The following is a 23,220-nucleotide window of genomic DNA, read 5'->3' as shown; positions in this document are numbered from 1 at the left end:
ACAAATTTTAAAATAAAACATAGTTTGTTATTTAGGCAAATATTATTTCCAATGCTCACTACAATTTGTCACTAGTAAGGTGAAATGTAGAATCAAACCTCTCCTTTTTTCTCCCAGTTTCATAGCAAAATAGAATATATTGGTATTAAACTACATCCCATTAATTTCTTTGCCTCAGCTATTGACATGACAAGTTGTTTTTATCTTGAAACTGTGCTAAAATACACTTGGTTTTGCCAAGTCTCTAAAATGGCTCACTGTTTTCTTGCCAGAAAACAAGAAACTAGCAATTTTTAAAATAGAGTAATAATTTATGCTATAATGACCTACACCTACCTCATTTTGGATAATATAGTGCTGTTTCATTTAAGTGTTTTAATGTATTCAAACTTAATTTATTACAAGCAAAAACTACTTGGTTTGCATTCTTAAAACTGAACTCCTTTGTCTGTAACTACATAACAGGTATAAAAGGGGTATAATGGGGCAATATAAAATGTTCTCCTTCAGTGAACAGCATGTGTGCCTTGCTTTTGATAAAATAGTCTTCAGGACTGGTATTTTGTTTATCAAGTTTCACTTCCTTGGTTATAAAGGATTAACAGCAATGTAAATTCTATTCTGTTTATTATTGTTTTTTATAATTGGAGAAGAATAATAGCAAGTAATAAGATGACTTACTTGTGCATTAAACTTAATTTAGTACATATATTCTGGATTAGAGTTATGTGCCAAGTAGACAGAAAATTTTAAAGATAACAAATTTCCATATTGCTGAAAAACTTTCTACAGCTCCATCTTTCAGTTTATCTGAAGAGGATAAGAAGAAAAGTAACGTAAATCAACAGCCAATACATATATATTTAATATGTATATTTAAAAACCTGATTTAATAAAGCATGATTTGAGGACCAGGTATGACCAAGCTTCATAGTAATCATAAATTACAAAGAAAAATATCAAATCCCAGGGAACTATCTCCCACATGACTATACCAATGCACACTTTTTTTCTTGTAGGCAAAGGCAGGCCAAGAAGAGCTATTGGGAAAAGAGGAGATAGAAAAGACTTTGGAACAACTGGGTAACAAGGGGGTAAAGTAGCAGAGGGGAAAACCTAGGGTTTGTTCAAACAAAAGAGAACTGAAATAAGACACACAATCTTCCCAAACTACATTAACAATAATGATAATAATAATTAATAAAAAATAACAACCACAAAAACACTCAAGGTATACAAAAATGAACCAAAGAAAACTCAGTAAATACATATATAATTATTACTAAAATCAGGAAAAAAATTAATACTCTAGAGTTGATAAAACTCTTCATCACCTCAAAATATAACATATAACAAGGAAAACACATAGTGGAAGACAGCTGTAAGATGACTTATGGACATGACCAATGAAATTCACAAAAAATTTCTGATAAAAAAACCATTTTTTTCAGTTAAATTTACACAAAAAAGTATTCAGGAGTGTGACAAACAACAACCTTTTAATTTAAATGTAGAAACCAAGAGCAGAAATTCATAAAAAGAGAAATAAAAATGAAAGAAGGTGAATTAATTCACTAATAAATAAATGAAAAATGTATTCGAAATAAAAGCAAGTAAATCATATCCAAGAGAGAAAATAAAATTAAATAAAAATAAAAATTTGCCAAGAGAATAGATTCTAGGTGCTTTTACCATATACAAAAGAAAAACTACCTGAGAGGAGGAATATGTTAATCTGATTGACTGAAGCAATTATTTGATTATGTATATCAAAACTTCATGTTATACACTTAAAATATATATATATATATATATATATATATATATATATATGTATATATATATATATGTATATATATATATACATATATATATATATATACATATATATAAAATATACTAATTTAGGACAAACAGGATTAAAAACTGAGAATACAAAAATTAAAGAAGTGAAAAATGCCAGAATTAATATGGTCAAATGGCAAACAAGCAAAGAAGGAATAATATTTGCATAATTGGAGTCCCCAAAGACAAAAACAACATATTGATATAAAATGACTATTTATAATTATAATTGAAGGAAAATTTCCAGAAATAGGAGAAGATTTGGAACCGGGTACAGAAAGGGCCCACTGGGAGCCTGGGAGAAATTATCTAGAGTGATCAACTCTGAGAAATACACTGAATAAAACTATTGCATTTCAAAGATAAAGAAAAAAATGTCAAGGGTTCTTTGAATGAGATCAAATGAATTACAAGAAAAAGAAGAATTATATTGGCAGCAGAATTTCAAAACCATAATACAAAGCCTTTCTCTCCTTTTCTGAGTGTTTTATTTGTCTTGGAAAACTTCCAAGAATACTTGCAGATAAGCTGAAGGGCCAATGAATATGAATTATGAAACTGAATGAAGTCTAAAGTTTTCTGATGAAAGTAAACATAAATGAAGTGTAATGACAATATGGGGCAGCTCTATTTCAGAAAGGTGGAAGCTCTAATAACGAAGGCCCTGTACCAAAGGACATGAAATTGGCATCAGACTTGCTCTCTTCTTTCCATTTCTCCCAGTTCTCTCATAAGTCCATGATGGCTCCCAAAGTGCGGAGGAAACTGCCCTCACCCCAGCTCTTAATCCTCAATGAGTCAATTCTTCAACAGTTCTTTGTTATTTCATATCCATGAGCATTTAGCTGCAGATTCAGACCATGGTAATTATAATGAACTAAAAATGATTTCTAATGTTACAAAAAGGAAAGAATTTTAGAAATATTTCCAGTCCATTTAAGGTTGAACTTAGGTATTTATAGAGTGATCTCTTAAGTAAACTTTCTTTTATAGCCATTATTATTAAATCAAAGAAGCATATCTAAATCTGGGAAGGAATTTGCTTTAGCAATTGGAAGAGAAGTTTTTTACTAAAGTGTGGAGGATTTTTTTTTTTCATGATTACTTGGAGAATTTTCCAGGGTGAAAATAAAAATAAATAGATTTTCATCTAGTATAATGTTCATTTGGATAAAGGTTCCTGGGTTTTAGCACTTCTTATTCTTAATCCATTCTTCATTTTTTCTTAAGAAAACATTTCTCAGAACATTAGACACATTAGTTATAAAAGAAAATATGTAAAACATATTTACCTCATATTTTTGACAGACAATAAAATATACTATTTTAAATTTCCTTCCTTCCTTCCTCCCTTCCTTCCTTCCTTCCTTCCTTCCTCACTTCCTCGCTTCCATTCTTGCTTCTCTTCCTTCTTTTTTTTTTCTCTTCTTCTTGAATAGAGACATATCCTATAGAGTTATGGAAGACAGGCATTCCCACTGATGGAGGGAGAGAACCAGTGCAGATTGCTAACATGCGAGCAACTTGGTTTGTGTCCACTAAGAAATGCCTGCTGGAGCTGCTGGGTGTAGGTTGTCAAAGACTGAGGAAGGAGAGCCATCTGCTTTAGGCGTGGATTCAAGTCATCCAGCAAATCACTAGGGGCTGGGGAGAATGAATAAGCCAGGCAAGTGACACTGACAGGAGATTATTTACATCCAGAGCAGATAAAACAAATAAAAATTTATTGAAAATAATTGTAATCAGATTTTTTTTTAAGCTCGAACTCCAAGAAACCACAGAGTGATCCTCTGTTCCTGTAGGACTATTCAGAGGCCCTCACGTTGCAATGGAACCACATGTTTATGGCTGGAAACAAAAATATCAATGTAAAAGTAGAAACAAAAATGAACTTTGTGGAGTAAATTGGGAAATATTAGACTGAATTCATGTTATTTCATAGATAAAAGTGAATTATATTTTTATATATAATCTATATTAACCTTTTATCCACAATATTGAAAATTACGAATTTATGTTAATATCTGCAGAGTATATGTGTGTACGTGTGTGTCTGCCTATCACCAGCCATATAAACATAGATACATACATGTATATCATGACATACATGTATGGAAGAAGTCACATTCTCATGCTAGTGGGTGCTCCTAGCAACCAGTCTTTATTCCTGAATACCACTCTCGAAGAACCAAGGCTCCTTTAAAAATGACTGCTTGAATCTACAACATGAAATAAACAAGATGATTCTGTGACATCCTGTTTTCACATAAAATAAGGAAGTCCTTTTTCTTTTTCCAGGTTCAGTTATTTTTTATTGGTTCTTTTTTACTTATACATAACATCTGGATTTGTTTTGACATAATTGTAAAAGCATGGAATATAATCTGTTCTAATTCAGTCCCCAGTACTTTCTCTTAACCACTCCTCCTTCCTTCTTCTATTCTCTTCCTTCTACTCTTCTGATCTTTCTGCTATTTTTATAGGACTTTTTTTTTTACTTTAAATTAGTGTCTTGTACATGATGGTGAGATTTAGTATGGTATATTCATATATGTGCATAGAAAAATTAGGTCAGATGCATTTTTTGCTTTTTGCTTATCCTACTCTCCTGCTTCATTCCCTTTCATCTATTCTACTGATTTTTCTTCAATTTTTTACACCCCCTCCCATCTTGGACTAGCTTCCACTTACCAGAGAAAACATGAAAACATTTTACTTTTGACTTTTGGGGACTTGTTGTTTCACTTAGTATGAAAGTCTCCAGGTCCATCTATTTACCATCAAGTGCCGTATCATTCTTCTTTATTTCTCTGTGTGTGTGTGTGTGTGTATCACGCTTATATTATCCATTCATCTGTTGAAGGGAACCTAGATTGCTGTAATCATTGATATGTGTTCATCATTGTAGTATGTTGATTTTAAATCTTTTGGGTATATACTATGGCATGGTGTAGCTGGGTCATATTATGGTGGTTCCAGTTTTAGTTTTTTGAGGAATCTCCATTATATTTTTCAGAGTGGTTGCACTAATTTGCAGTCCCACGAACGATATATGAGTGTTCCTTTTTTTCCCCCACATCCTTGCCAACATTTATTATTATTTGTATTCTTGATAATTGCCATTCTAACTGAAGTGAGATGGAATCTTAATGTAGTTTTAATTTGCATCTCCGATTGCTAGAGATGTTAAACATTTTTGCATATATTTGTTGACTGTATTTCTTTTTTTGAGAAGTGTCTGTTTCATTCTTTTGCCCATTTATTGGTTGGTTAATTATTTTTTAATGTTAAGTTTTTAAGTTCTTTATATATTCTGGATATTAATACCCTATTTGAGAAGCAAGTGGGAAAGATTTTCTCCCAATCTGTAGGCTCTCTCTTCATGTTCTTGTTTCTTGGCTCTAAAGAAGCTTTTGAATTTGATGCCATCCCAATTATTAATTTTTGAATTTATTTTTTAAGATTAGGATTCTTGTTAAGGAAGTTAGTTCCTGAGCCAACATGACGGCATGTTGGGTCTGCATTTTCTTCTAGCAGTTGCAAGCTTTCTGGTCTCATTCCTAGCTCATTAATTGACTTTGAGTTGACTTGTGCAGAGAAGGAAGATCTTACGGAATGAGGGGTATGTCAAGAGGATCAAAAAAAATCATATTAAAAAAGCTCCTTTGACTCAAATGTAGGCAATTTGAGCATTAAAAAAATATATAACAATGGTAAAGAATTATAACTGTCAGTAAAATAGGAATTTATGAGTTCATATAAATATAATTAAATAAATATAAATTGATAGAAGAATACCATTTCTTTACAATATTCCTTTCTTCATCCTCTCTCTTACAGAATCTGGTCAATTACCAAATGTAGGATAGTCAAATCAGAAAATCCCATTTCACAGTCGATTAACAAATTATTGGATGAAAAATACACAGGAAATTAAAACATACATTGTCTGAATTCCTCCCACAAATACAGTAAAGAGGGAAAATAATAATTTTAATGTAAAGAAACCTGGGAAATATATTATTACCTAAGTGATAAAATTAATATCATCAGTAATGGAATAATCAAAATGGGGTACTACCTGATTACCTGAAATGTCCAGGATAGAATATCACTTGAGAGAATTTTAACCCAAAAACATATAGCCTGAATCTAATCATGAGAATATATCAAATAACCCCTTTTGGGAACAATTCTAGAGACTAACTGACCTGTAATCTTCTCACATCAAAATCATAAAAGTCATAGGAAACTGTTTTAAATTGAAAGAGACAAAAAGAAACAAGCAGACTAAATGGAACATGTAATCCAAGGCAACTGAATTCCATGACGTCACTGAACTTGAATGTGCTGTGTAGGTTAGAGGTAGCAGTCTATCAGTGTTGGTTGTACTGTGATCATGCAGGAGAATGTCCTTGTCAGCAGGAATCACATAGTGATGTACTGAGAACATTGAGGCATTCTACTAGTAATTTAGTTTCACATAGTCAAGAAATTAAGGGTTTGGGGGTACTATATTTGTGGAAACTCAGTATTTTTAAAACTGATTAAAAGCAATGATTTTTCGTATAGCAAAAAAATTGGTTAAAAACAAAAGGTAGTTTTTCAACTAAATGATAAAGAGAGAAAGATTCTTTATAAGTGTTTTAATTTCTATTTTTTTACTAATCGATTTAAAACAATTTTATCTCAAGATAATAAGTGTTTATTGATAAAAAGAATAGAATTAATAAACAAATTTATAAAAATCATATGTAACACATTTTGAAAAATAATCCAACAAGTAAATTACATTGTAAAATTGCATTCAATGAGAGGAAATGTTCTGTAACTATGTGCTCATTTGTTAGGGAAATATACATTTTATGGCATAAAATTCATTAGAAATCATTCCATAAATAATAAATAATTCAAGTCTTATAAAAATCAACAAATAAATTTATTTTCAGGCAGTTTCACAAGAAGTTTCCTGCTATAGTTCCAATATAGCTCTGATTCTTATTTGTATAATTAAATGGTTCATGTTATATTTTTTTCTTAAGAATGTCACTTAGCTCTCTAAGTAGAACAATTGAGAAGTTAGATTTTAAAAAGCAAACAAACATATTCTTAGATTAACAGTGTTCGTTTAATTATTTGAAGTTGAGTTATTATTTGGGATAATTTTTAGCTACAAAGATAATCCATTGTGCTATTAGTAATAGAATGAGGATTACCAAGAATAAAACCACTGCTAAAGACCTAGGGATATAGCTCAGTTGGTAGCGTGCTTGCCTCTCACGCACAAGGCCTTGAGTTCAATCCCTACCACCACCACAAAAAAAAAAAAAAAATCAAGGAAAGCCAATACACAAGCATTACTGCCATTCCTTCTACAGATCTTAAAATATCATTTAAAATTTTAACTTAAAAACATTGAGCTCAGTCAATGAGGTTTCAAATGAATGGTTTTGGGGACAGTGATAAATAGGGCTTGTTCAGGTGACTCATTTTCATGTATTTTTGCTTTTTAGCAAAATGTATTTTTTCCTGTTGCTTGATGATAACTCCTTGGATTCAGGTTTTATTCTTTACCTCCTCTCTTGCAGAACTTACCCTTCCACCTACCAGTGGATTCAAAGAAATTTTTAAATCCTATTGTTCATCAATGCTTGTAGTTCACCTGCTGAACAATCCCTTTAGAGATCATCTCTCTTGAAGTGCTGTCAAAGGAGATATGTTTCTTTAACACACTTTTAGGTAAGTTCCCCCAGGGGCTGAAAAGGGTCTTCATTACAATGGAAGAATTTCTGACAACTGATATATCAATTGTGGATAAAGTGTACTGGGACCACCCAAAGAGGTTAATGAGTTAAAGATGCCCTATTCTCTTGATTTTCCCAGTGATATAAATAATAAATAAATAAAAAGATGGGATGTTAAGTCCAGATTGGTCTTTAGCCTTAAAATTTTAATTTTTTTTTTTTACTTGTAGATGGACACTGTACATTTATTTAATTTATTTATTTTTATACAGTGCTGAGGATAGAACCCAGTGTCTAGCACATGCCAGTTGAGAGCTCTCCACTGAGCCACAAACCCCAGCCCCCAAATTTTAATTTCCCTGATATTCTTCAAAGGTTTCTGTTCTTGACCTTAAGGGGAAATAAGTTCTCACCTACTGCTGTTACTGACACTCCATTGGTCACTAAGTCTAATGGCTGGCCAAAATTGCATTTGGCATAAACAAATTGCATTTGGAATAAACAAAGACTTTATTCCACATAGCCTGGTGCCCAGGTAATAATTCTATCAACTTAAAAGTAGTAAAGAACTAATTTGGGGGACCAATAATAACCTTTGTTATAATATCCCCAAATATTGTTTTCTAAGGTAAGATGCAACTATTCTAACAGAATCCTTCTGATTTATTTTCTTGTTTTTGGCTCTTCGTAGTGAGAAATCCTTGAGATGATCAGATAGTTGACATATGGAAAATTATAGAAATGTCGTATTTTGTTTTAATGACATAAGGTGGATTTGTATTTTGAGTAAATATTCAGATATGGTGAGGTAGAAAATAGTTAGGCACATCACAGGATAACATATTGTGTTATACTTTCAGTTAGTGTCACAATAAAGGGATGATTTCCAATCTCCAGAGCAGTTTGTGCAGGAACATAGTATGGTCACAGACATCTGTGCAGGAACATAGTATGGCCACAGAGCCAATGCTGCAAGGTTTGGGACATGCTGTCAAACTAAAAGACTTATATATTAATGCATCTACAAGCATCTCCTTCCCTTCTACTGCTATTCTGAAGAGCATGCAAACAGAAAGATGAGACACTTAGGGTGAGGCTCCATCCAGGGACACCCTCCCCACCTCTGGCTAACTGTTCTCCCTCAACCCTGTCCAGCTCTGTTAAGGAGTGATGAGAGAAAATGAAGACAATTTAAAAATGTTTTTTTTCTATTTAAACTAAAATATTTGAAATGTGTTTTTTTACCCTCTAAAACACATTAAAATGAAAATAACTTGAGGCACCTCCACAGCAAATGCATGTTATATTAAAAATAAATAAGTAAATAAACCCTCAGACACCCCTGAAACAACAGAGAATGTAAACCATCTGAAATCTCAAAATATCTCTAGAGCTGGTCATTTAATAATCTACTTATTTAAAAACGGTCATAAGGCACTGCTCTTCTTCTTACCAAGATTATGATAGTTTGGAAATCAGAAATGATAAATGACAAGAACAACGCAAGGATAATAAGAAGATTGAGTGTAAGTTCTTTGTGGGAAACACACACAACATGATTTTTGACTTCAAGAGAGAGGATATAGTCCTTACACACTGTAATGAATGGAAAAGATTTCCGTGAGCAGCTTCTGGCGCCCTCCATGTATCTGATTCAAAAAGCAACTAAGATCCCTTCTTTGGTGCTACCCCATTTTCCTTGTTCCATTCAAGAAAACTTTTCATAAATGGTTTCTTGATCATGCAGCTTAAAGTCAGCAAACTCCTGCCTGCTACTTGTTTTTTGTACACTAATGGGTTAAAATGGATTTTATAGATTGTAGTAGTTTGCTAGGATCACCATAACAAAACACTACAGAACCAAATGGCCTAAATAGAAGAAATTTGTTTTTGTATAGTTTTTGAGGCTAGCAGTTCAAATTCAAGGTGCCATCAGGATCAGTTTCTGATGAGGTTGCTTTTCTTGCCTTGTAAATAGTCTCCTTGCTATATGGTAATATGAGTTTTCCTCTTGCATGGGAGAGAGATCTCTGCAGTTCACCCCTCTTCAAACGGGGACATCAAAGCCTGCCCTCAGGACATCCTATAGTCCTTACAGGCCCTTTTCTCCAGACACCTTCACTTTGGATATTAAGGATCAAGATGTGAATTAGGGGAAGATGCCATTTAGTCCATAACACACATGAACATTTACAATTAGCTGGATGACAGGGAACACTGACTTTGAACCCCGATTAAGCAAACTGTTATCCCAAGACATAATTCTATTCTTTTCACTAGTCAGATTGTATTTAAACAAAAATATTTTTTTTTAAAAAAGGAAGAAACTATTCAAATTTTTTCATATTTTGAATAAAACCAATAAAAATTTTGTAGAATTTTTCTGTTGACTGATTCTTTTATAGCATTTGTCCAAATTCCAGACATCTGTGCAGAAAAACATTTGATGCTTTGGGTCTCTAAGCTTTTTTGCTAGAATTTTCTATTTTACGTTAGTTTTCTTTCCAATGGGTTCCGTCTCTTTCTATAATCATATTTTATAGAATCTCCTGAACTGTTTTGACAAGCATGGCATTAGCTTGTTTAAAGCTTCATTTTTCTTTCTTTCTTAGGATTATACAGGCGTTACTTTAAAAAAAAAATCCACAGGCTCACTTTAGACAGGGAATTTTCTCATAGTAGCTCAAGGGGCCCTCAGATTCCTAAGTGCCTTCTGTACTAGGAATGTTTAATCCAGATCTGGGTGCCAGGCACATGGGGAGGGACTAGAGAAGACTATTCCTTTTCATTGCATTCACTTGATTTTTCCAGACTATTGTAGATTTGCCTTAATAGAGGTCATAGTCACAGCTTTGGTACATGGATTCAATTTGTTGGTAAATGTTTTGCTTTCAAAAGTATGTACATTAAGTCCTGCACAGGAGGGGATCCTGATTCAGTGGAGTAGTGTATTTTTGTCTTCCTAAATATACTTGAACAATAATAATGGAAAAATAAAAATAATTACTAAAATTTACTGAGCATTTGCTATACAAGCCGAAATTGTCTTAATAGCATGTTTGTAATGTCAATACTAATATGACCTCCACTGTATCAATGAGAAAATTAAGCCTTTGAAAAATGTTTGTTATCCAAAGTCATGTTCAGTTACCCATTGGGAGAATTGTGTTTCAAACTTAGTGCATTTTGACACAACATCTGTGTTTCCATCATTCTCCTTGGTTGCTTCCATGTGCATTTTTCCTATGAGAGCTATTGTAAAAAGAACTAGAGCAATAAGCTCACTATTTCTCTATGCAGTAATAAGATGGTGTTTTGGCACCATTGATGCAAATGAAAATCACTCCATAAAGTTTCTGAAGCTCCTCAAAGCTGAACATCAGCATTTTTACTCCAGAGACATAGCAAGCAAATGATTCTTGCATTATGTTTTTTCAAACTAAGTTTGAACATATTGGAGGAGGCAACAATACTATCTTTATTCAATTTCCAAACATTTATTTTCCTACATGCAAAAATATGGATAGGCTGTCTGGTCAGGATGGGTGCAGGTTGTCAGTCAGACATACCATTTACTAACAACATGCAATGTTTTAGCTTTTTTAGATGCTGTGACCAAAAGATCTGACAAGAACAATTAGAGGAGTAAAAGTTTACTTGGGGGCTCACAGTTTTAGAGGTCTTTGTTCATACACCTCTGGCTCCATTGCTCAGGACCCCAAAGGAGGCAGAACATCATGGCAGAAGAGTGTGGTGGAGGAAAATTGCTCAGGATATGATGATCAGGAAACAGAAAGAGACTGAGCTTAGCTCAGAAAACATAAACCCAAAGGCATGCCCACAAAGACCCTCCTCCTCCAGTCACCACTCAGTTAATTGCTATCACAGCATAAAATTACTGATTCAGTTAAGGCTCTCAAACCCAATGATTTCACCTCTAAACCTTCTTGCATTGTCTCACATGGGAGTTGCAGCAGGACATCTAATATTTAAACCATAACAGTGCAATAATATTATTAGTTGTGGCTTATGGTGGGTTTTGTCTCAGAAATCCACTGCCTTGCCCTTAAATCTAATCTCTGCTTAGTTCCCTGTAGAGTCCCAAATATTACCAATGGAGAAATTCAACTACTTTTGACCAGAAAACATCTCACACCTGTTGTAAATATGTTGAAAAGTAATATATGAAGAGAGGAGTTTTCCTCAGTCCTTTCGTCTGCAGCATGATTTCAGCTCATGCCTATCCAACACAGCCTGTGCCAGAATCAGAAAGAAAGATGTTTTAATGCTGTCTGAATTACTATTACTGGACCCTATTAAAAAAATTGAAAAATACAAGCAATGATTAGTATCTCTGTGTGTAGTGGTTCTTTCTAATTGTTTGGAAGCATAGAAATGCTGTTAATTGTCATGTAGATCTCCCTTGCTTAGAATCAAGTGACTATTCTATTACTAAAGGTAGGTAATTAAGCTCATACATTTAGTTTTGCTTTCTTTCAAAATGCCACTTACAATGATAAGAAAGGTATTGTTTAGGCATTCCCTCAAAAGAACAAATGAAGGAAAAACAGAAGTTACCCTCCTCAGCAAACCCTAAAAATGTGCCAGACATTCAACCTCCAGAAAAAAGATTGGAATTTTCTTTGGGAAATTTAACCAGATCAAAAAGGGAAAGGAAAAAGTCACCTATATCAAGGATGTTTCGAGGCATCAGCCAGCTAGATTATTCTATGGTAATTTTTCATTTATTCATAATAAGTTCTATAAATACACACATCCTTTTAAAATGTCCTCTTAAATATGAACACAGAATTTTTTAAAACTTGGAAGAAACAGAAAAAAAAATGCAAGGAATAAAAAGCAAACTATTTTTTAAGCCTTATGTTGAGATTTAAAAGAAAAAGAATGCATCCACAACAAACAACAATGATGCATATTTTAAAAAAGTAAAATCTATGGGGAGGGGGAAAGGGCAAAAAGAGCAGTTCTGAGGAAATATACAAATATATAACATATATACATAAAAGATCAAATTTATAAAATGGATAAAAATAGAATTTTCTGACATTAGAAAAAGTGATTTGAAATTTCCAAGTTCTAATTGAAGTCACAGAAAAAAATAAATGTGGAAAATTGTGGTAAGGAATATATAAAAAAATTCATGAAAAAGCCTCAGCACAGAAACATAAATTGTCAGAAAATAAGAGGTTTCTAAGCAAAATTTGTAAAAATCGACAACCAAAGCACATCAGTATGAAACCCAGAATGCTGCACAGAGTAGAAACCCTGTAATTTGCTAGGAAAGGAAAAGCAACTTTTCATACAAACAGTCAAGTTCAGAATGGTATCAGGATTCTTACTAGCAACATTGAAAAGTAGAGAAGAATTTTCATTCATAAAAGTGATGTTAAATTTAACCTAAAATTTTGTTCTAAGTCAGGCTATTAGTCCTGTATGAAAGTAGAAATAAATGTATAATGATGCAGGAAGAGCTCACATATTTGCCTCTTTCAGACTTTTTTTTTCAGGAAGAAAATCCCAATGAAATGAAAAAGTAGACCATGGAATCTAGAAACAGGAAGTACAAATTAAAGGATAAGAGGAATAAACAAAATCAATTCATTAACAAGATCATTAGATAAACAAAGAAAGAAACCAGCTATTAATACCAGGGAAAATACAGCAGAGAAAAGGAAAAATAATCATAATGTAATTTATGACTTAGTTCTGAAGTACCTTTTATGATCATAATAATGTAATTACTAGATACTAATTTTACCAAAATGTTGATACTACTCTATTGTCTATTGGGAGAATATTGGGAAAGATACATAACACTGCTTAAATATCTGAGTAATATTTTCATCATTTTCCTTATATGGATTTTTTAAGAAAAGAAATAGGGGTAAAAGACCTGAAGAACTCAAACTGAAATTCACACATGCATATAATAGACATAAATGGCACTAGTTAAAATTTTGAGAGAAAAGTGTTATCAAGGTGAATAACTATTATTAATCTATAAAATATGATGGTTCTCTAGAAAATATTTGTATAGTTCCATCTCTTAACTATATTCACCAACATGGTATATAGAAGATAGAGATATCAATCTTATTGTACTAAGGGTCCAGTCTACTCTGGGAAAACAACCTGACAGGAGGTAAGAAAACTTTCCATAGTAATCAGATATTATAATTAGCTTTTATTTCAGAAAATTAACTTTAGCTAACAAAATATTTTTTAAAATAAATCCATTTCTATAATTCTATTCAGAATGATTTTTTTTTGTTGTTGTTGTTGTTAGCTCCAAAAGTTCACTTAGGATGGTAATTGAAGGTCCTGTTTTCAAGCAGAATGTCTGTTTGGGCCAATGAGTATTAAATGGCATGTTTGCCCATGTGAGACAGGTATTTAAATCCAACCAGCAAGTTTAAATATACCTGGTGGATTTTGTGTTTCAAGTCTCTTAGATCCAGCTGGTGAATTTAGTGGTTCAAAAGTTGTATCGAATAAGAATATTTTTAAAGTACTTCTTAAAAGACAGTGACAACTTTTAAGAACTCTCTCAATAGAGAAAAATAAAGACTGAAAACATCAGAAATACAGAAGAGTGGGATATAAATATAATAGCAAAAACAGCCCAAAACACTGCTATAGAAGATTAGCCAAATTCTGCCTTGTGAAACTCTGTCTCTGAAAAAGTAAACTCATACCAGCAGGCTGATCCAGGAAACTCTTAGAGCATACTTCAAACAGGCGAGTACACACTCTGGAAATGGGAAAAACTTCAATGTCACTTTCAAAACAGAATTTCTCTGAGAGATTCTGGAGATTCTGATTTAAATTCCTGGCACAGGATGAACAAGTGCTTCCTGAGATGGATAAATTATTGTGACTTTTAGATTCGATTCTGAGTATCGTTTAAGTGTGCATTTTGTCAAGAGGAAAAGAAAAGAAAGAGAAAATAAGAGAACAAAGAAAGGAAGGAAAGAAGGTAGAAGAAGAAAACAGAATGGAGGAAGGAGGAGAAAGAATGAAAAAGGAAGAGGCAGACAATGCTGGAGGTGGAAACCCAGCTTCAGATGAGCCAAAGGAACCAGGAACATCAGCACCCATGCTGTGTCCCACTGGCCTGAATCAGGAATTTCAATGAAGTTGTATAATAGAGAAGTACCAGGTGTCAGAGGTTACATTCCAGAAAAGATTTGTGTGTCCTTCCTCCTTCAATTCATGATTTATAACTCAGAGACAGGCCAAAACAAATATCATGAAGCAAACCCCTCAAGGGATAGGTAGGCCTATTGCTAAGAGAGAAAGTGAATACTGGGCCTAGACAGTAAAACGAAGACTCTATTCCTGGTGTCAGTTATTGGTTCCGACAAGCAAAACTGACCAACAAGTAGGATTTTAGAGAATTCCTGCAGGATTTTATTGTCCCTGATTTGAAAAGGGCTGAAAAGTCTATATTTGCTCCAATCCTGAAGTGATTTCAGGCTCTTTATGCAGATAGGCATTTTGGTGCTCATTTTGTGCAGGTCATGGTTGCAGAAACATCATAAGAAAACAAACTCCTATAGTGGACAGGACTTGCAAGAGCCCAGTTATTGATGGGGAAGTTCGTCCAGTTCCAAGGACTGAGTCCTTAATTGCCCTGTTCGGTGAGATCTTGTAGATGTTATGGATTGTTAACTAGTGCAAATTGGTTCTCCATTTTTCTTTCTCTAAAAAATGAAAAGTTGCTCATTCTTTTAATTTTAACTTCATCATTATTTGATTTTCAGGCACTGCAAGGGTGTTAAAAGTGGTCTGTTACCTTTTATGGAACAGGTTTGTAGAGTCGCAGCCATGTATGGTAGCTGAGATTAGAAATCAATAAGAAATCCTGAGCTTCGAGCCAGAAGAAAGTCAGGGGAAATTATTCAATCGCTCGACTTTAACTTTGTCAATTAAATCTGGATTTTTGTATAAGACATCAATCTGCCTAGCTAGAAAGCTACTTTTTCAGGCTTTCTTTGTGGACCTTATGGCCCATGTGTTACAATTTTGATTGATAAAAGGTAAGCTGAATTTGATAGCTATTTCCATGAAAATTTTGTTTCACTAATATTGACTTCACCTTTCCACTTTTTGGTTATTCTTGCTCCTACTAGCACTGCGGTTACAAAGACACAGTTGCAAACATCAATTTATACATTCAAGAAATTCCATTTAAAAATACATGCAAATGAAAGACAGAAGTTAAAGATGGAAGGAGCAGAGGACACTGATGACACTGTGGAGACCCTACATCAGCACTGCTTTGTCTGAGTTCAGATTCTTGACTGCATGAGAAAAGAACCCCCAATCCACTGTTTTGTTGACTCAAAGACCTTATTAGAATTGTGAAAAGAGGAAAATACTAGGTTTCACTACCCATAGTGGAGGGACTGCACTATGCCTATGCACCCAAGGCATCTGTAATAGAGTGTAAAGAGTTTTCTAAAGAGCCAAGAGTTCACTGTGGAGAATGCATGTGTTCATCGCCCCATTTCCCTTTTCTTCTTTGAGAACTAATCTCTCCTTTAAAAAACATTTTTCTAGTTCCCACAATCACACATCTCATTTAAAGATGTTAAGAATAGAAGCCACCATTTCTTAAATAATTTGCTTCCATATCCATGATGATCAGTAGAGTCATAAGCCCTTGAAGCACATGGCTATGTTCAGAATACCTCCAACCTCTAGCCTCAGAGTTGGCTCAGGAATGAGCAAACAAGGCCCGCTAAGCAGTGAGATGCCTCCCTGGGAAATTTCACATTGGAGTTGAGAGAGGGAAGAGCCCTTTCCTCTCTTACTGGAAGTTTAAGGACATGAATTTGCAGCTTCTATTACCTGTGCAGAGGAGAAATTGAACTTAACCTGGTGAAAGAACCAACTACAGTATCCAAGGATGAGATGAGGAGAATCCGGACTGCCTGGAATGACTCCATGGACACATTTCTCCCTGCTCTTACTATGGGTTTGTTGGATCAAGTTAGATTTATTTTATGTGCTGTCCAAAAACGTGACTCCGTAAGCTATGAATATAAAGGAATTTCCCCCTGTCGTAAGACTTAGACTAATTTCCAATTTGTGGTATTTACATAGTAATGACATTAATGTTAATAACATGGCTTTCACTGTTGCCCTTTGACAGAAATGTGTAAAGTTTAATAATCATTTAAATATGCCCTGTGATTGAAATCATAGCCAACCAGTTAAAAGGTTCAAATTCATTAGCAAACCCAGGTGGAGTTGTGATTAATGGTATTTTCTGCAAGATTACAACTCATAGGCAGTAGCTGTAATGACTGAAAATTAATGTGTTTCCTTCCCTCATTTGGAATTCTATTTAATAGTTCAGAGTATTGAATAGCCACTTTACTGATATTAAACAAAAAACAGTTAAATCATCCAAAGTAATTTATGCCTGACCATATTTCTTATTTAAATAAAAGTTAAGAACATAGTTCTCAAAAAAGATTCGACTTTCTATTGTTATAAATCAGTGTTTCTTAAACCTCAGCAAAAACAATAATAAAATAGCTTTGAAGGGAAAACATCTTTGTATAACCAGTGTAGCCTAGAAAAAAAATTGTGTTTATATGATGGTGTGAATAATATGATCAGTTAGGCATCTGGGGATGCATGAGTTTTGTACCATGATGCAATTAAATTCTATAAAACTACAGTATAACATTCAGAATTATTGTATTCTTATGTATCATTATGGAATACATAACGGTCTCTTTTATCAAACTAGGTAATTATCAAGAATTGAAATATAATGGTGACTATTAAAGGTTCTCTTGGTTTGTTCTAGATATCACGCTGCATGCATGCTTGACTGGCTTAGTTCATCCATCCCTGTTACCTAGCTGAACCATAAAATCTTTATTCATATAGTACATAAGATCGTTTAAATCGCATTTAGAACAAAACTTCATTTACACTGTATGCACATCTCTACTTTCTCATCATTATTCTAGTAATACAGAGTGCAAAAGGCTAAAGACATATTGAGAAACTAGGTTGTTCCTTAAAAGTATAATCAATTAGGAATTGTACCTAATTTTTTTTCTTTTTAATAGTAAAGAAAGTTCACAAAGATGCAAACATAGTCTTGACAAAATTATTGCCACTTTGATTTTAGAACAACCTGATTAAATAGAAAATATTGGGGGCAGATGATTTCTCTGTGCCTGAATTCTAAACAGGGAGAAAAACTGAACACCAAAACTACACAGGTCTGGTTGAGTGTGTTAGCACACACCTGTAATTCCAGCAGCTCAGGAGGCTGAGACAGAAGGACTGCAAGTTCAAAGCCAGCCTCAGCAACAGTGAGGTGCTAAGCAACTCAGTGAGACCCTGTCTCTAAATAAAATACAAAATAGGGCTGGGGAAGTGGCTCAATGATCAAGTGCCCCTGAGTTCAAACCTTGGTATGCCCACAAAAAATAAAAAATAAAAAAAAATCTGCACGGGTCATATAATGATAGTGATTATAGCCCAGGACACATTAATTAACAACTTTATAACTCTCTGCAGGGAGGGGCAATTTCCAGGACAGGTTACCTTAGCAACAGGTTGGATCAGGGGCAGGTTCTTGATAAGGTTGGAGGAAGGGCTCTGAAGGAATTAACATTTCAATCCCTCAGTGGACAGTATTCAACTTCCTGGACTCAAAATTGGCCTCCTTTAACGGACCTGACTTGATTTACCTATCTATACTGACTGCCTGTCTAATTCTGGCTTCAATAATGGTGTCATTGCACAACATATCGGAATCTATGGGACACATTGAAAGCAGTTCTAAGAGGAAAATTCATTGCTTGGAGTTCATTCCTTAAAAAAAGAAAAAACCAACAAATAAATGATCTCATACTTCATCTCAAAATCCTAGAAAAAGAAGAGCAAAACAACAGCAAAAGAAGTAGAAGGCAAGAAATAATTAAAATCAGAGCTGAAATCAATGAAATCGAAACAAAAGAAACAATTGAAAAAATTGACAAAACTAAAAGTTGGTTCTTTGAAAAAATAAACAAAATCGACAGACCCTTAGCCATGCTAGCGAAGAGAAGAAGAGAGAGAACTCAAATCACTAACATATGGGATGAAAGAGGCAATATCACAACAGACACTTCAGAAATACAGAAGATAATCAAAAATTATTTTGAATCCTTATACTCCAATAAATTAGAAGATAGTGAAGGCATAGATAAATTTCTTAAGTCATATGATCTGCCCAGATTGAGTCAGGAGGATATAGACAACCTAAACAGACCAATATCAATTGAGGAAATAGAAGAAACCATCAAAAGACTACCAACTAAGAAAAGCCCAGGACCGGATGGGTATACAGCAGAGTTTTACAAAACCTTTAAAGAGGAACTAATACCAATACTTTTCAAGCTACTTCGGGAAATAGAAAAAGAGGGAGAACTTCCAAATTCATTCTACGAGGCCAACATCACCCTGATACCTAAACCAGACAAAGACACTTCAAAGAAAGAAAACTACAGACCAATATCTCTAATGAACCTAGATGCAAAAATCCTCAATAAAATTCTGGCCACTCGGATACAAAGGCACATCAAAAAAATTGTGCACCATGATCAAGTAGGATTCATCCCTGGGATGCAAGGCTGGTTCAATATAAGGAAATCAATAAATGTTATTCACCACATCAATAGACTTAAAAATAAGAACCATATGATCATCTCGATAGATGCGGAAAAAGCATTCGACAAAGTACAGCATCCCTTTATGTTCAAAACTCTAGAAAAACTAGGGATAACAGGAACATACCTCAATATTGTAAAAGCAATCTATGCTAAGCCTCAGGCTAGCATCATTCTGAATGGAGAAAAATTGAAGGCATTCCCTCTAAAATCTGGAACAAGACAGGGATGCCCTCTCTCACCACTTCTGTTCAACATAGTTCTCGAAACACTGGCCAGAGCAATTAGACAGACGAAAGAAATTAAAGGCATCAAAATAGGAAAAGAAGAACTTAAATTATCACTATTTGCAGATGACATGATTCTATACCTAGCAGACCCAAAAGGGTCTACAAAGAAACTATTAGAGCTAATAAATGAATTCAGCAAAGTGGCAGGATATAAAATCAACACGCATAAATCAAAGGCATTCCTGTATATCAGCGACAAATCCTCTGAAATGGAAATGAGGACAACCACTCCATTCACAATATCTTCAAAAAAAATAAAATACTTGGGAATCAACCTAACAAAAGAGGTGAAAGACTTATACAATGAAAACTACAGAACCCTAAAGAGAGAAATAGAAGAAGATCTTAGAAGATGGAAAAATATACCCTGTTCATGGATAGGCAGAACTAACATCATCAAAATGGCGATATTACCAAAAGTTCTCTATAGGTTTAATGCAATGCCAATCAAAATCCCAACGGCATTTCTTGTAGAAATAGAGAAAGCAATCATGAAATTCATATGGAAAAATAAAAGACCCAGAATAGCAAAAACAATGCTAAGCAGGAAGTGTGAATCAGGCGGTATAGCGATACCAGACTTCAAACTATATTACAGAGCAATAGTAACAAAAACAGCATGGTACTGGTACCAAAACAGGCGGGTGGACCAATGGTACAGAATAGAGGACACAGAAACCAATCCACAAAACTACAACTATCTTATATTTGATAAAGGGTCTAAAAGCATGCAATGGAGGAAGGATAGCATCTTCAACAAATGGTGCTGGGAAAACTGGAAATCCATATGCAACAAAATGAAACTGAATCCCTTTCTCTCGCCATGCACAAAAGTTAATTCAAAATGGATCAAGGAGCTTGATATCAAATCAGAGACGCGCCGTCTGATAGAAGAAAAAGTTGGCTACGATCTACAGTCGGTGGGGTCGGGCTCCAAATTCCTCAATAGGACACCCATAGCACAAAAGTTAATAACTAGAATCAACAAATGGGACTTACTCAAACTAAAAAGTTTTTTCTCAGCAAAAGATACAATAAGAGAGGTAAATAGAGAGCCTACATCCTGGGAACAAATCTTTACTCCTCACACCTCAGATAGAGCCCTAATATCCAGAGTATACAAAGAGCTCAAAAAATTAGACAATAAGAGAACAAACAACCCAATCAACAAATGGGCCAAGGACCTGAACAGACACTTCTCAGAGGAGGACATACAGTCAATCAACAAGTACATGAAAAAATGCTCACCATCTCTAGCAGTCAGAGAAATGCAAATCAAAACCACCCTAAGATACCATCTCACTCCAGTTAGATTGGCAGCCATTATGAAGTCAAACAACAACAAGTGCTGGCGAGGATGTGGGGAAAAGGGTACACTTGTACATTGCTGGTGGGACTGCAAATTGGTGCAGCCAATTTGGAAAGCAGTATGGAGATTTCTTGGAAAGCTGGGAATGGAGCCACCATTTGACCCAGCTATTCCCCTTCTCGGTCTATTCCCTAAAGACCTAAAAAGAGCATGCTACAGGGACACTGCTACATCGATGTTCATAGCAGCACAATTCACAATATCTAGACTGTGGAACCAACCTAGATGCCCTTCAATGGATGAATGGATAAAAAAAAATGTGGCATTTATACACAATGGAGTATTACTCTGCATTAAAAAATGACAAAATCATAGAATTTACAGGGAAATGGATGGCATTAGAGCAGATTATGCTAAGTGAAGCTAGCCAATCCCTAAAAAACAAATGTCAAATGTCTTCTTTGATATAAGGAGAGTAGCTAAGAACAGAGTAGGGTCGAAGAGCATGAGAAGAAGATTAACATTAAACAGGGATGAGAGGTGGGAGGGAAAGGGAGAGAGAAGGGAAAATGCATGGAAATGGAAGGAGACCCTCAGAGGTATACAAAAGTACATACAAGAGGAAGTGAGGGGAAGGGGAAAAATAATACAAGGGGGACAAACGAATGTCAGTAAAGGGGGCAGAGAGAGAAGAGGGGAGGGGAGGGGAGGGGAGGGGAGGGGGGATAGTAGAGGATAGGAAAGACAGCAGAATACAACAGACACTAGTATGGCAATATGTAAATCAATGGATGTGTAACTGATGTGATTCTGCAATCTGTATATGGGGTAAAAATGGGAGCTCATAACCCACTTGAATCAAATTGTGAAATATGATATATCAAGAACTATGTAATGTTTTGAACAGCCAGCACAATTCACAATAGCTAGACTGTGGAACCAACCTAGATGCCCTTCAATGGATGAATGGATAAAAAAAATGTGGCATTTATACACAATGGAGTATTACTCTGCATTAAAAAATGACAAAATCATAGAATTTACAGGGAAATGGATGGCATTAGAGCAGATTATGCTAAGTGAAGCTAGCCAATCCCTAAAAAACAAATGTCTAATGTCTTCTTTGATATAAGGAGAGTAGCTAAGAACAGAGTAGGGTCGAAGAGCATGAGAAGAAGATTAACATTAAACAGGGATGAGAGGTGGGAGGGAAAGGGAGAGAGAAGGGAAAATGCATGGAAATGGAAGGAGACCCTCAGAGGTATACAAAAGTACATACAAGAGGAAGTGAGGGGAAGGGGAAAAATAATACAAGGGGGACAAACGAATGTCAGTAAAGGGGGCAGAGAGAGAAGAGGGGAGGGGAGGGGAGGGGAGGGGAGGGGGGATAGTAGAGGATAGGAAAGACAGCAGAATACAACAGACACTAGTATGGCAATATGTAAATCAATGGATGTGTAACTGACGTGATTCTGCAATCTGTATATGGGGTAAAAATGGGAGCTCATAACCCACTTGAATCAAATTGTGAAATATGATATATCAAGAACTATGTAATGTTTTGAACAGCCAACAATAAAAAATTAAAAAAAAAAAATAATGGTGTCATTGGCACTGAGATTAATTTCTATATAAGCAAAAAAATAAAGAAGAAGAAATAAAAGAAAAATAATAAAAATAAAAACAAAGTAAGTCCTATAATTGTCCCAAATATATGGCTGGAGAAACATCCCGCATTGCACTACATGAAGCAAGATCACTAACATTGTTATGGCAGACTTTATTGATTTGTTTATTTTTGGTACTGGGATGTAACCAAGGGAGTACTTAATCACTTGAGCTACATCCCTAGCTCTTTTTATTTTGAAACAAGCTCTCCGTCTCCTGAGTTGCTGGGATTATCAGCATGTACCACAATGCCAGGCTTATTTTATCAGTCTCAGGAAGAAATAAAGACAAATTCTGGGGATATACATCACTTGATTTCAAGACAAACTATAAAGATGCTGCAATCATATGTGTGTTATAATTGGTGTAAGACAATAGTAATTGGAACTAAAGAGCACACTTAGAAATGGACTAAAATATTTGAATTTAATTAATTTTTAAAGAAAAATGCCTTAATTTTTGAAGAATACTTTAATTGTATAGAATTTTTGGTCAACATCTCTTTTATTCCAGTACACTTACAAAGGATGCTCCACTGTCTCCCATAATTTTTAATGAGACATTTGCTGGTATTCAACTTATTTTTCTTCTATGTAATTTGAGTGTCATTCTTCCATATTTTCAAGATTTTAAGCAGATTGGATATAATGTCCTTAGGCATA

Source organism: Marmota flaviventris, chromosome 15 (assembly GCF_047511675.1).
Source record: "Marmota flaviventris isolate mMarFla1 chromosome 15, mMarFla1.hap1, whole genome shotgun sequence".
Classification (NCBI taxonomy): Eukaryota; Metazoa; Chordata; class Mammalia; order Rodentia; family Sciuridae; genus Marmota; species Marmota flaviventris.
The sequence above is the reverse complement of the archived record's forward strand: the minus strand, read 5'-3'. Positions refer to the sequence as shown.